The 14780-nt window shown below is 36.3% G+C and overlaps 28 pseudogenes; all 28 read right to left on the bottom strand.

Moving 5' to 3' along the window:
* Nucleotides 1-155: 155 nt before the first annotated feature.
* LOC124333457 lies at nt 156-274 on the bottom strand (annotated as a pseudogene).
* A 415-nt stretch (nt 275-689) lies between these two features.
* LOC124334274 lies at nt 690-808 on the bottom strand (annotated as a pseudogene).
* A 415-nt stretch (nt 809-1223) lies between these two features.
* On the bottom strand, nt 1224-1342 carry LOC124333456 (annotated as a pseudogene).
* Nucleotides 1343-1756: 414 nt separating this feature from the next.
* LOC124334836 lies at nt 1757-1875 on the bottom strand (annotated as a pseudogene).
* A 415-nt stretch (nt 1876-2290) lies between these two features.
* On the bottom strand, nt 2291-2409 carry LOC124334273 (annotated as a pseudogene).
* Nucleotides 2410-2824: 415 nt separating this feature from the next.
* Nucleotides 2825-2943, bottom strand: LOC124333455 (annotated as a pseudogene).
* A 414-nt stretch (nt 2944-3357) lies between these two features.
* Nucleotides 3358-3476, bottom strand: LOC124334835 (annotated as a pseudogene).
* Nucleotides 3477-3891: 415 nt separating this feature from the next.
* On the bottom strand, nt 3892-4010 carry LOC124334272 (annotated as a pseudogene).
* A 414-nt stretch (nt 4011-4424) lies between these two features.
* LOC124334834 lies at nt 4425-4543 on the bottom strand (annotated as a pseudogene).
* A 415-nt stretch (nt 4544-4958) lies between these two features.
* On the bottom strand, nt 4959-5077 carry LOC124334270 (annotated as a pseudogene).
* A 415-nt stretch (nt 5078-5492) lies between these two features.
* Nucleotides 5493-5611, bottom strand: LOC124334269 (annotated as a pseudogene).
* Nucleotides 5612-6026: 415 nt separating this feature from the next.
* Nucleotides 6027-6145, bottom strand: LOC124333454 (annotated as a pseudogene).
* Nucleotides 6146-6559: 414 nt separating this feature from the next.
* On the bottom strand, nt 6560-6678 carry LOC124334833 (annotated as a pseudogene).
* A 415-nt stretch (nt 6679-7093) lies between these two features.
* Nucleotides 7094-7212, bottom strand: LOC124333453 (annotated as a pseudogene).
* A 415-nt stretch (nt 7213-7627) lies between these two features.
* On the bottom strand, nt 7628-7746 carry LOC124334268 (annotated as a pseudogene).
* Nucleotides 7747-8161: 415 nt separating this feature from the next.
* Nucleotides 8162-8280, bottom strand: LOC124333451 (annotated as a pseudogene).
* A 414-nt stretch (nt 8281-8694) lies between these two features.
* On the bottom strand, nt 8695-8813 carry LOC124333450 (annotated as a pseudogene).
* A 415-nt stretch (nt 8814-9228) lies between these two features.
* On the bottom strand, nt 9229-9347 carry LOC124335146 (annotated as a pseudogene).
* Nucleotides 9348-9761: 414 nt separating this feature from the next.
* Nucleotides 9762-9880, bottom strand: LOC124333449 (annotated as a pseudogene).
* A 414-nt stretch (nt 9881-10294) lies between these two features.
* On the bottom strand, nt 10295-10413 carry LOC124330593 (annotated as a pseudogene).
* A 415-nt stretch (nt 10414-10828) lies between these two features.
* Nucleotides 10829-10947, bottom strand: LOC124333448 (annotated as a pseudogene).
* Nucleotides 10948-11362: 415 nt separating this feature from the next.
* On the bottom strand, nt 11363-11481 carry LOC124333447 (annotated as a pseudogene).
* Nucleotides 11482-11896: 415 nt separating this feature from the next.
* LOC124333444 lies at nt 11897-12015 on the bottom strand (annotated as a pseudogene).
* A 415-nt stretch (nt 12016-12430) lies between these two features.
* LOC124333443 lies at nt 12431-12549 on the bottom strand (annotated as a pseudogene).
* A 414-nt stretch (nt 12550-12963) lies between these two features.
* On the bottom strand, nt 12964-13082 carry LOC124330465 (annotated as a pseudogene).
* Nucleotides 13083-13496: 414 nt separating this feature from the next.
* LOC124330463 lies at nt 13497-13615 on the bottom strand (annotated as a pseudogene).
* A 284-nt stretch (nt 13616-13899) lies between these two features.
* On the bottom strand, nt 13900-14018 carry LOC124333442 (annotated as a pseudogene).
* A 415-nt stretch (nt 14019-14433) lies between these two features.
* On the bottom strand, nt 14434-14552 carry LOC124333441 (annotated as a pseudogene).
* Nucleotides 14553-14780: the final 228 nt, after the last annotated feature.

The following is a 14780-nucleotide window of genomic DNA, read 5'->3' as shown; positions in this document are numbered from 1 at the left end:
AAAACTCTCAATGGAATTGATCCAGAATCATTCTTATAGATGAATTTAACCTATCTCTAAGGCATTGAAATGTTTTATCTACGAATTTGGACTGGTAACCATCGTGATTGAAAAAAAAATTTCAAGAAATTTGTTATTGAAAACAAACTATTCATCGCCAACGACATCCCGTATTCCCAAGCGGTCACCCTTCCAAGTACTAACGGGACTCGACGTAACTTAACTTCTGGGAGCTGACGAGACCAGGTGCGTTCTACGTGATATGGCCGTTGACAATCAAAAATGAAAATTTACCCTACCAGTCCCAATGGATGAATAGAAAATCACTTCAAAGTGATAGAAATGTTTGTTCATTGAATTTGGACTCGTAACCATCGCGAATAAAAAAGCGCGATAAACTTTGAAAAACTCGCAATGAAATTTATCCAGAATCATTCCTATAGATGAATTGAACCTATCTCTATGCCATTGATATTTTTGATCTACGAATTTGGACTGGTAACCATCGCGATTAAAAAACGCGATAAACTTTGAAAAACTCTCAATGGAATTGATCCAGAATCATTCTTATAGATGAATTTAACCTATCTCTAAGGCATTGAAATGTTTTATCTACGAATTTGGACTGGTAACCATCGTGATTGAAAAAAAAATTTCAAGAAATTTGTTATTGAAAACAAACTATTCATCGCCAACGACATCCCGTATTCCCAAGCGGTCACCCTTCCAAGTACTAACGGGACTCGACGTAACTTAACTTCTGGGAGCTGACGAGACCAGGAGCGTACTACGTGATATGGCCGTTGACATTCAAAAATGAAAAATTACCCTCCCAATCCCAATGGATGAATAGAAAATCACTTCAAAGTGATAGAAATGTTTGTTCATTGAATTTGGACTCGTAACCATCGGGAATAAAAAAGCGCGATAAACTTTGAAAAACTCGCAATGAAATTTATCCAGAATCATTCAAATAGATGAATTGAACCTATCTCTATGCCATTGATATTTTTGATCTACGAATTTGGACTGGTAACCATCGCGATTAAAAAACGCGATAAACTTTGAAAAACTCTCAATGGAATTGATCCAGAATCATTCTTATAGATGAATTTAACCTATCTCTAAGGCATTGAAATGTTTTATCTACGAATTTGGACTGGTAACCATCGTGATTGAAAAAAAAATTTCAAGAAATTTGTTATTGAAAACAAACTATTCATCGCCAACGACATCCCGTATTCCCAAGCGGTCACCCTTCCAAGTACTAACGGGACTCGACGTAACTTAACTTCTGGGAGCTGACGAGACCAGGTGCGTTCTACGTGATATGGCCGTTGACATTCAAAAATGAAAATTTACCCTCCCAGTCCCAATGGATGAATAGAAAATCACTTCAAAGTGATAGAAATGTTTGTTCATTGAATTTGGACTCGTAACCATCGGGAATAAAAAAGCGCGATAAACTTTGAAAAACTCGCAATGAAATTTATCCAGAATCATTCCTATAGATGAATTGAACCTATCTCTATGCCATTGATATTTTTGATCTACGAATTTGGACTGGTAACCATCGCGATTAAAAAACGCGATAAACTTTAAAAACTCTCAATGGAATTGATCCAGAATCATTCTTATAGATGAATTTAACCTATCTCTAAGGCATTGAAATGTTTTATCTACGAATTTGGACTGGTAACCATCGTGATTGAAAAAAAAATTTCAAGAAATTTGTTATTGAAAACAAACTATTCATCGCCAACGACATCCCGTATTCCCAAGCGGTCACCCTTCCAAGTACTAACGGGACTCGACGTAACTTAACTTCTGGGAGCTGACGAGACCAGATGCGTTCTACGTGATATGGCCGTTGACAATCAAAAATGAAAATTTACCCTACCAGTCCCAATGGATGAATAGAAAATCACTTCAAAGTGATAGAAATGTTTGTTCATTGAATTTGGACTCGTAACCATCGGGAATAAAAAAGCGCGATAAACTTTGAAAAACTCGCAATGAAATTTATCCAGAATCATTCCTATAGATGAATTGAACCTATCTCTATGCCATTGATATTTTTGATCTACGAATTTGGACTGGTAACCATCGCGATTAAAAAACGCGATAAACTTTGAAAAACTCTCAATGGAATTGATCCAGAATCATTCTTATAGATGAATTTAACCTATCTCTAAGGCATTGAAATGTTTTATCTACGAATTTGGACTGGTAACCATCGTGATTGAAAAAAAAATTTCAAGAAATTTGTTATTGAAAACAAACTATTCATCGCCAACGACATCCCGTATTCCCAAGCGGTCACCCTTCCAAGTACTAACGGGACTCGACGTAACTTAACTTCTGGGAGCTGACGAGACCAGGAGCGTACTACGTGATATGGCCGTTGACATTCAAAAATGAAAAATTACCCTCCCAATCCCAATGGATGAATAGAAAATCACTTCAAAGTGATAGAAATGTTTGTTCATTGAATTTGGACTCGTAACCATCGGGAATAAAAAAGCGCGATAAACTTTGAAAAACTCGCAATGAAATTTATCCAGAATCATTCAAATAGATGAATTGAACCTATCTCTATGCCATTGATATTTTTGATCTACGAATTTGGACTGGTAACCATCGCGATTAAAAAACGCGATAAACTTTGAAAAACTCTCAATGGAATTGATCCAGAATCATTCTTATAGATGAATTTAACCTATCTCTAAGGCATTGAAATGTTTTATCTACGAATTTGGACTGGTAACCATCGTGATTGAAAAAAAAATTTCAAGAAATTTGTTATTGAAAACAAACTATTCATCGCCAACGACATCCCGTATTCCCAAGCGGTCACCCTTCCAAGTACTAACGGGACTCGACGTAACTTAACTTCTGGGAGCTGACGAGACCAGGTGCGTTCTACGTGATATGGCCGTTGACAATCAAAAATGAAAATTTACCCTACCAGTCCCAATGGATGAATAGAAAATCACTTCAAAGTGATAGAAATGTTTGTTCATTGAATTTGGACTCGTAACCATCGGGAATAAAAAAGCGCGATAAACTTTGAAAAACTCGCAATGAAATTTATCCAGAATCATTCCTATAGATGAATTGAACCTATCTCTATGCCATTGATATTTTTGATCTACGAATTTGGACTGGTAACCATCGCGATTAAAAAACGCGATAAACTTTAAAAACTCTCAATGGAATTGATCCAGAATCATTCTTATAGATGAATTTAACCTATCTCTAAGGCATTGAAATGTTTTATCTACGAATTTGGACTGGTAACCATCGTGATTGAAAAAAAAATTTCAAGAAATTTGTTATTGAAAACAAACTATTCATCGCCAACGACATCCCGTATTCCCAAGCGGTCACCCTTCCAAGTACTAACGGGACTCGACGTAACTTAACTTCTGGGAGCTGACGAGACCAGATGCGTTCTACGTGATATGGCCGTTGACAATCAAAAATGAAAATTTACCCTACCAGTCCCAATGGATGAATAGAAAATCACTTCAAAGTGATAGAAATGTTTGTTCATTGAATTTGGACTCGTAACCATCGGGAATAAAAAAGCGCGATAAACTTTGAAAAACTCGCAATGAAATTTATCCAGAATCATTCCTATAGATGAATTGAACCTATCTCTATGCCATTGATATTTTTGATCTACGAATTTGGACTGGTAACCATCGCGATTAAAAAACGCGATAAACTTTGAAAAACTCTCAATGGAATTGATCCAGAATCATTCTTATAGATGAATTTAACCTATCTCTAAGGCATTGAAATGTTTTATCTACGAATTTGGACTGGTAACCATCGTGATTGAAAAAAAAATTTCAAGAAATTTGTTATTGAAAACAAACTATTCATCGCCAACGACATCCCGTATTCCCAAGCGGTCACCCTTCCAAGTACTAACGGGACTCGACGTAACTTAACTTCTGGGAGCTGACGAGACCAGGAGCGTACTACGTGATATGGCCGTTGACATTCAAAAATGAAAAATTACCCTCCCAATCCCAATGGATGAATAGAAAATCACTTCAAAGTGATAGAAATGTTTGTTCATTGAATTTGGACTCGTAACCATCGGGAATAAAAAAGCGCGATAAACTTTGAAAAACTCGCAATGAAATTTATCCAGAATCATTCCTATAGATGAATTGAACCTATCTCTATGCCATTGATATTTTTGATCTACGAATTTGGACTGGTAACCATCGCGATTAAAAAACGCGATAAACTTTAAAAACTCTCAATGGAATTGATCCAGAATCATTCTTATAGATGAATTTAACCTATCTCTAAGGCATTGAAATGTTTTATCTACGAATTTGGACTGGTAACCATCGTGATTGAAAAAAAAATTTCAAGAAATTTGTTATTGAAAACAAACTATTCATCGCCAACGACATCCCGTATTCCCAAGCGGTCACCCTTCCAAGTACTAACGGGACTCGACGTAACTTAACTTCTGGGAGCTGACGAGACCAGATGCGTTCTACGTGATATGGCCGTTGACAATCAAAAATGAAAATTTACCCTACCAGTCCCAATGGATGAATAGAAAATCACTTCAAAGTGATAGAAATGTTTGTTCATTGAATTTGGACTCGTAACCATCGGGAATAAAAAAGCGCGATAAACTTTGAAAAACTCGCAATGAAATTTATCCAGAATCATTCCTATAGATGAATTGAACCTATCTCTATGCCATTGATATTTTTGATCTACGAATTTGGACTGGTAACCATCGCGATTAAAAAACGCGATAAACTTTGAAAAACTCTCAATGGAATTGATCCAGAATCATTCTTATAGATGAATTTAACCTATCTCTAAGGCATTGAAATGTTTTATCTACGAATTTGGACTGGTAACCATCGTGATTGAAAAAAAAATTTCAAGAAATTTGTTATTGAAAACAAACTATTCATCGCCAACGACATCCCGTATTCCCAAGCGGTCACCCTTCCAAGTACTAACGGGACTCGACGTAACTTAACTTCTGGGAGCTGACGAGACCAGGAGCGTACTACGTGATATGGCCGTTGACATTCAAAAATGAAAAATTACCCTCCCAATCCCAATGGATGAATAGAAAATCACTTCAAAGTGATAGAAATGTTTGTTCATTGAATTTGGACTCGTAACCATCGGGAATAAAAAAGCGCGATAAACTTTGAAAAACTCGCAATGAAATTTATCCAGAATCATTCAAATAGATGAATTGAACCTATCTCTATGCCATTGATATTTTTGATCTACGAATTTGGACTGGTAACCATCGCGATTAAAAAACGCGATAAACTTTGAAAAACTCTCAATGGAATTGATCCAGAATCATTCTTATAGATGAATTTAACCTATCTCTAAGGCATTGAAATGTTTTATCTACGAATTTGGACTGGTAACCATCGTGATTGAAAAAAAAATTTCAAGAAATTTGTTATTGAAAACAAACTATTCATCGCCAACGACATCCCGTATTCCCAAGCGGTCACCCTTCCAAGTACTAACGGGACTCGACGTAACTTAACTTCTGGGAGCTGACGAGACCAGGAGCGTACTACGTGATATGGCCGTTGACATTCAAAAATGAAAAATTACCCTCCCAATCCCAATGGATGAATAGAAAATCACTTCAAAGTGATAGAAATGTTTGTTCATTGAATTTGGACTCGTAACCATCGGGAATAAAAAAGCGCGATAAACTTTGAAAAACTCGCAATGAAATTTATCCAGAATCATTCAAATAGATGAATTGAACCTATCTCTATGCCATTGATATTTTTGATCTACGAATTTGGACTGGTAACCATCGCGATTAAAAAACGCGATAAACTTTGAAAAACTCTCAATGGAATTGATCCAGAATCATTCTTATAGATGAATTTAACCTATCTCTAAGGCATTGAAATGTTTTATCTACGAATTTGGACTGGTAACCATCGTGATTGAAAAAAAAATTTCAAGAAATTTGTTATTGAAAACAAACTATTCATCGCCAACGACATCCCGTATTCCCAAGCGGTCACCCTTCCAAGTACTAACGGGACTCGACGTAACTTAACTTCTGGGAGCTGACGAGACCAGGTGCGTTCTACGTGATATGGCCGTTGACAATCAAAAATGAAAATTTACCCTACCAGTCCCAATGGATGAATAGAAAATCACTTCAAAGTGATAGAAATGTTTGTTCATTGAATTTGGACTCGTAACCATCGGGAATAAAAAAGCGCGATAAACTTTGAAAAACTCGCAATGAAATTTATCCAGAATCATTCCTATAGATGAATTGAACCTATCTCTATGCCATTGATATTTTTGATCTACGAATTTGGACTGGTAACCATCGCGATTAAAAAACGCGATAAACTTTAAAAACTCTCAATGGAATTGATCCAGAATCATTCTTATAGATGAATTTAACCTATCTCTAAGGCATTGAAATGTTTTATCTACGAATTTGGACTGGTAACCATCGTGATTGAAAAAAAAATTTCAAGAAATTTGTTATTGAAAACAAACTATTCATCGCCAACGACATCCCGTATTCCCAAGCGGTCACCCTTCCAAGTACTAACGGGACTCGACGTAACTTAACTTCTGGGAGCTGACGAGACCAGATGCGTTCTACGTGATATGGCCGTTGACAATCAAAAATGAAAATTTACCCTACCAGTCCCAATGGATGAATAGAAAATCACTTCAAAGTGATAGAAATGTTTGTTCATTGAATTTGGACTCGTAACCATCGGGAATAAAAAAGCGCGATAAACTTTGAAAAACTCGCAATGAAATTTATCCAGAATCATTCCTATAGATGAATTGAACCTATCTCTATGCCATTGATATTTTTGATCTACGAATTTGGACTGGTAACCATCGCGATTAAAAAACGCGATAAACTTTGAAAAACTCTCAATGGAATTGATCCAGAATCATTCTTATAGATGAATTTAACCTATCTCTAAGGCATTGAAATGTTTTATCTACGAATTTGGACTGGTAACCATCGTGATTGAAAAAAAAATTTCAAGAAATTTGTTATTGAAAACAAACTATTCATCGCCAACGACATCCCGTATTCCCAAGCGGTCACCCTTCCAAGTACTAACGGGACTCGACGTAACTTAACTTCTGGGAGCTGACGAGACCAGGTGCGTTCTACGTGATATGGCCGTTGACAATCAAAAATGAAAATTTACCCTACCAGTCCCAATGGATGAATAGAAAATCACTTCAAAGTGATAGAAATGTTTGTTCATTGAATTTGGACTCGTAACCATCGGGAATAAAAAAGCGCGATAAACTTTGAAAAACTCGCAATGAAATTTATCCAGAATCATTCCTATAGATGAATTGAACCTATCTCTATGCCATTGATATTTTTGATCTACGAATTTGGACTGGTAACCATCGCGATTAAAAAACGCGATAAACTTTGAAAAACTCTCAATGGAATTGATCCAGAATCATTCTTATAGATGAATTTAACCTATCTCTAAGGCATTGAAATGTTTTATCTACGAATTTGGACTGGTAACCATCGTGATTGAAAAAAAAATTTCAAGAAATTTGTTATTGAAAACAAACTATTCATCGCCAACGACATCCCGTATTCCCAAGCGGTCACCCTTCCAAGTACTAACGGGACTCGACGTAACTTAACTTCTGGGAGCTGACGAGACCAGGAGCGTACTACGTGATATGGCCGTTGACATTCAAAAATGAAAAATTACCCTCCCAATCCCAATGGATGAATAGAAAATCACTTCAAAGTGATAGAAATGTTTGTTCATTGAATTTGGACTCGTAACCATCGGGAATAAAAAAGCGCGATAAACTTTGAAAAACTCGCAATGAAATTTATCCAGAATCATTCAAATAGATGAATTGAACCTATCTCTATGCCATTGATATTTTTGATCTACGAATTTGGACTGGTAACCATCGCGATTAAAAAACGCGATAAACTTTGAAAAACTCTCAATGGAATTGATCCAGAATCATTCTTATAGATGAATTTAACCTATCTCTAAGGCATTGAAATGTTTTATCTACGAATTTGGACTGGTAACCATCGTGATTGAAAAAAAAATTTCAAGAAATTTGTTATTGAAAACAAACTATTCATCGCCAACGACATCCCGTATTCCCAAGCGGTCACCCTTCCAAGTACTAACGGGACTCGACGTAACTTAACTTCTGGGAGCTGACGAGACCAGGTGCGTTCTACGTGATATGGCCGTTGACAATCAAAAATGAAAATTTACCCTACCAGTCCCAATGGATGAATAGAAAATCACTTCAAAGTGATAGAAATGTTTGTTCATTGAATTTGGACTCGTAACCATCGGGAATAAAAAAGCGCGATAAACTTTGAAAAACTCGCAATGAAATTTATCCAGAATCATTCCTATAGATGAATTGAACCTATCTCTATGCCATTGATATTTTTGATCTACGAATTTGGACTGGTAACCATCGCGATTAAAAAACGCGATAAACTTTAAAAACTCTCAATGGAATTGATCCAGAATCATTCTTATAGATGAATTTAACCTATCTCTAAGGCATTGAAATGTTTTATCTACGAATTTGGACTGGTAACCATCGTGATTGAAAAAAAAATTTCAAGAAATTTGTTATTGAAAACAAACTATTCATCGCCAACGACATCCCGTATTCCCAAGCGGTCACCCTTCCAAGTACTAACGGGACTCGACGTAACTTAACTTCTGGGAGCTGACGAGACCAGGTGCGTTCTACGTGATATGGCCGTTGACAATCAAAAATGAAAATTTACCCTACCAGTCCCAATGGATGAATAGAAAATCACTTCAAAGTGATAGAAATGTTTGTTCATTGAATTTGGACTCGTAACCATCGGGAATAAAAAAGCGCGATAAACTTTGAAAAACTCGCAATGAAATTTATCCAGAATCATTCCTATAGATGAATTGAACCTATCTCTATGCCATTGATATTTTTGATCTACGAATTTGGACTGGTAACCATCGCGATTAAAAAACGCGATAAACTTTGAAAAACTCTCAATGGAATTGATCCAGAATCATTCTTATAGATGAATTTAACCTATCTCTAAGGCATTGAAATGTTTTATCTACGAATTTGGACTGGTAACCATCGTGATTGAAAACAAAATTTCAAGAAATTTGTTATTGAAAACAAACTATTCATCACCAACGACATCCCGTATTCCCAAGCGGACACCCTTCCAAGTACTAACGGGACTCGACGTAACTTAACTTCTGGGAGCTGACGAGACCAGGTGCGTTCTACGTGATATGGCCGTTGACAATCAAAAATGAAAATTTACCCTCCCAGTCCCAATGGATGAATAGAAAATCACTTCAAAGTGATAGAAATGTTTGTTCATTGAATTTGGACTCGTAACCATCGGGAATAAAAAAGCGCGATAAACTTTGAAAAACTCGCAATGAAATTTATCCAGAATCATTCCTATAGATGAATTGAACCTATCTCTATGCCATTGATATTTTTGATCTACGAATTTGGACTGGTAACCATCGCGATTAAAATACGCGATAAACTTTAAAAACTCTCAATGGAATTGATCCAGAATCATTCTTATAGATGAATTTAACCTATCTCTAAGGCATTGAAATGTTTTATCTACGAATTTGGACTGGTAACCATCGTGATTGAAAAAAAAATTTCAAGAAATTTGTTATTGAAAACAAACTATTCATCGCCAACGACATCCCGTATTCCCAAGCGGTCACCCTTCCAAGTACTAACGGGACTCGACGTAACTTAACTTCTGGGAGCTGACGAGACCAGGTGCGTTCTACGTGATATGGCCGTTGACAATCAAAAATGAAAATTTACCCTACCAGTCCCAATGGATGAATAGAAAATCACTTCAAAGTGATAGAAATGTTTGTTCATTGAATTTGGACTCGTAACCATCGGGAATAAAAAAGCGCGATAAACTTTGAAAAACTCGCAATGAAATTTATCCAGAATCATTCCTATAGATGAATTGAACCTATCTCTATGCCATTGATATTTTTGATCTACGAATTTGGACTGGTAACCATCGCGATTAAAAAACGCGATAAACTTTGAAAAACTCTCAATGGAATTGATCCAGAATCATTCTTATAGATGAATTGAACCTATCTCTAAGGCATTGAAATGTTTTATCTACGAATTTGGACTGGTAACCATCGTGATTGAAAAAAATTTTCAAGAAATTTGTTATTGAAAACAAACTATTCATCGCCAACGACATCCCGTATTCCCAAGCGGTCACCCTTCCAAGTACTAACGGGACTCGATGTAACTTAACTTCTGGAAGTTGACGAGACCAGTTGCGTTCTACGAGATATGACCGTTGACATTCAAAAATGAAAACTTACCCTCCCAGTCCCAATGGATGAATAGAAAATCACTTCAAAGTGATAGAAATGTTTGTTCATTGAATTTGGACTCGTAACCATCGGGAATAAAAAAGCGCGATAAACTTTGAAAAACTCGCAATGAAATTTATCCAGAATCATTCAAATAGATGAATTGAACCTATCTCTATGCCATTGATATTTTTGATCTACGAATTTGGACTGGTAACCATCGCGATTAAAAAACGCGATAAACTTTGAAAAACTCTCAATGGAATTGATCCAGAATCATTCTTATAGATGAATTGAACCTATCTCTAAGGCATTGAAATGTTTTATCTACGAATTTGCACTGGTAACCATCGTGATTGAAAAAAAAATTTCAAGAAATTTGTTATTGAAAACAAACTATTCATCGCCAACGACATCCCGTATTCCCAAGCGGTCACCCTTCCAAGTACTAACGGGACTCGACGTAACTTAACTTCTGGGAGCTGACGAGACCAGGTGCGTTCTACGTGATATGGCCGTTGACATTCAAAAATGAAAATTTACCCTCCCAGTCCCAATGGATGAATAGAAAATCACTTCAAAGTGATAGAAATGTTTGTTCATTTAATTTGGACTCGTAACCATCGGGAATAAAAAAGCGCGATAAACTTTGAAAAACTCGCAATGAAATTTATCCAGAATCATTCCTATAGATGAATTGAACCTATCTCTATGCCATTGATATTTTTGATCTACGAATTTGGACTGGTAACCATCGCGATTAAAAAACGCGATAAACTTTGAAAAACTCTCAATGGAATTGATCCAGAATCATTCTTATAGATGAATTTAACCTATCTCTAAGGCATTGAAATGTTTTATCTACGAATTTGGACTGGTAACCATCGTGATTGAAAAAAAAATTTCAAGAAATTTGTTATTGAAAACAAACTATTCATCGCCAACGACATCCCGTATTCCCAAGCGGTCACCCTTCCAAGTACTAACGGGACTCGACGTAACTTAACTTCTGGGAGCTGACGAGACCAGGTGCGTTCTACGTGATATGGCCGTTGACATTCAAAAATGAAAATTTACCCTACCAGTCCCAATGGATGAATAGAAAATCACTTCAAAGTGATAGAAATGTTTGTTCATTGAATTTGGACTCGTAACCATCGGGAATAAAAAAGCGCGATAAACTTTGAAAAACTCGCAATGAAATTTATCCAGAATCATTCCTATAGATGAATTGAACCTATCTCTATGCCATTGATATTTTTGATCTACGAATTTGGACTGGTAACCATCGCGATTAAAAAACGCGATAAACTTTGAAAAACTCTCAATGGAATTGATCCAGAATCATTCTTATAGATGAATTGAACCTATCTCTAAGGCATTGAAATGTTTTATCTACGAATTTGCACTGGTAACCATCGTGATTGAAAAAAAAATTTCAAGAAATTTGTTATTGAAAACAAACTATTCATCGCCAACGACATCCCGTATTCCCAAGCGGTCACCCTTCCAAGTACTAACGGGACTCGACGTAACTTAACTTCTGGGAGCTGACGAGACCAGGTGCGTTCTACGTGATATGGCCGTTGACATTCAAAAATGAAAATTTACCCTCCCAGTCCCAATGGATGAATAGAAAATCACTTCAAAGTGATAGAAATGTTTGTTCATTTAATTTGGACTCGTAACCATCGGGAATAAAAAAGCGCGATAAACTTTGAAAAACTCGCAATGAAATTTATCCAGAATCATTCCTATAGATGAATTGAACCTATCTCTATGCCATTGATATTTTTGATCTACGAATTTGGACTGGTAACCATCGCGATTAAAAAACGCGATAAACTTTGAAAAACTCTCAATGGAATTGATCCAGAATCATTCTTATAGATGAATTTAACCTATCTCTAAGGCATTGAAATGTTTTATCTACGAATTTGGACTGGTAACCATCGTGATTGAAAAAAAAATTTCAAGAAATTTGTTATTGAAAACAAACTATTCATCGCCAACGACATCCCGTATTCCCAAGCGGTCACCCTTCCAAGTACTAACGGGACTCGACGTAACTTAACTTCTGGGAGCTGACGAGACCAGGTGCGTTCTACGTGATATGGCCGTTGACATTCAAAAATGAAAATTTACCCTACCAGTCCCAATGGATGAATAGAAAATCACTTCAAAGTGATAGAAATGTTTGTTCATTGAATTTGGACTCGTAACCATCGGGAATAAAAAAGCGCGATAAACTTTGAAAAACTCGCAATGAAATTTATCCAGAATCATTCCTATAGATGAATTGAACCTATCTCTATGCCATTGATATTTTTGATCTACGAATTTGGACTGGTAACCATCGCGATTAAAAAACGCGATAAACTTTGAAAAACTCTCAATGGAATTGATCCAGAATCATTCTTATAGATGAATTGAACCTATCTCTAAGGCATTGAAATGTTTTATCTACGAATTTGGACTGGTAACCATCGTGATTGAAAAAAATTTTCAAGAAATTTGTTATTGAAAACAAACTATTCATCGCCAACGACATCCCGTATTCCCAAGCGGTCACCCTTCCAAGTACTAACGGGACTCGATGTAACTTAACTTCTGGGAGTTGACGAGACCAGTTGCGTTCTACGAGATATGACCGTTGACATTCAAAAATGAAAACCTACCCTCCCAGTCCCAATGGATGAATAGAAAATCACTTCAAAGTGATAGAAATGTTTGTTCATTGAATTTGGACTCGTAACCATCGGGAATAAAAAAGCGCGATAAACTTTGAAAAACTCGCAATGAAATTTATCCAGAATCATTCCTATAGATGAATTGAACCTATCTCTATGCCATTGATATTTTTGATCTACGAATTTGGACTGGTAACCATCGCGATTAAAAAACGCGATAAACTTTGAAAAACTCTCAATGGAATTGATCCAGAATCATTCTTATAGATGAATTGAACCTATCTCTAAGGCATTGAAATGTTTTATCTACGAATTTGGACTGGTAACCATCGTGATTGAAAAAAATTTTCAAGAAATTTGTTATTGAAAACAAACTATTCATCGCCAACGACATCCCGTATTCCCAAGCGGTCACCCTTCCAAGTACTAACGGGACTCGATGTAACTTAACTTCTGGGAGTTGACGAGACCAGTTGCGTTCTACGAGATATGACCGTTGACATTCAAAATGAAAACTTACCCTCCTAGTCCCAATGGATGAATAGAAAATCACTTCAAAGTGATAGAAATGTTTGTTCATTGAATTTGGACTCGTAACCATCGCGAATAAAAAAGCGCGATAAACTTTGAAAAACTCGCAATGAAATTTATCCAGAATCATTCCTATAGATGAATTGAACCTATCTCTAAGGCATTGAAATGTTTTATCTACGAATTTGGACTGGTAACCATCGTGATTAAAAAAAAATTTTCAAGAAATTTGTTATTGAAAACAAACTATTCATCGCCAACGACATCCCGTATTCCCAAGCGGTCACCCTTCCAAGTACTAACGGGACTCGACGTAACTTAACTTCTGGGAGCTGACGAGACCAGGTGCGTTCTACGTGATATGGCCGTTGACATTCAAAAATGAAAATTTACCCTCCCAGTCCCAATGGATGAATAGAAAATCACTTCAAAGTGATAGAAATGTTTGTTCATTTAATTTGGACTCGTAACCATCGGGAATAAAAAAGCGCGATAAACTTTGAAAAACTCGCAATGAAATTTATCCAGAATCATTCCTATAGATGAATTGAACCTATCTCTATGCCATTGATATTTTTGATCTACGAATTTGGACTGGTAACCATCGCGATTAAAAAACGCGATAAACTTTGAAAAACTCTCAATGGAATTGATCCAGAATCATTCTTATAGATGAATTTAACCTATCTCTAAGGCATTGAAATGTTTTATCTACGAATTTGGACTGGTAACCATCGTGATTGAAAAAAAAATTTCAAGAAATTTGTTATTGAAAACAAACTATTCATCGCCAACGACATCCCGTATTCCCAAGCGGTCACCCTTCCAAGTACTAACGGGACTCGACGTAACTTAACTTCTGGGAGCTGACGAGACCAGGTGCGTTCTACGTGATATGGCCGTTGACATTCAAAAATGAAAATTTACCCTACCAGTCCCAATGGATGAATAGAAAATCACTTCAAAGTGATAGAAATGTTTGTTCATTGAATTTGGACTCGTAACCATCGGGAATAAAAAAGCGCGATAAACTTTGAAAAACTCGCAATGAAATTTATCCAGAATCATTCAAATAGATGAATTGAACCTATCTCTATGCCATTGATATTTTTGATCTACGAATTTGGACTGGTAA

The sequence above is a fragment of the Daphnia pulicaria genome, chromosome 3, assembly GCF_021234035.1.
Source record: "Daphnia pulicaria isolate SC F1-1A chromosome 3, SC_F0-13Bv2, whole genome shotgun sequence".
NCBI lineage: Eukaryota > Metazoa > Arthropoda > Branchiopoda > Diplostraca > Daphniidae > Daphnia > Daphnia pulicaria.
The sequence above is the reverse complement of the archived record's forward strand: the minus strand, read 5'-3'. Positions and strand labels throughout refer to the sequence as shown.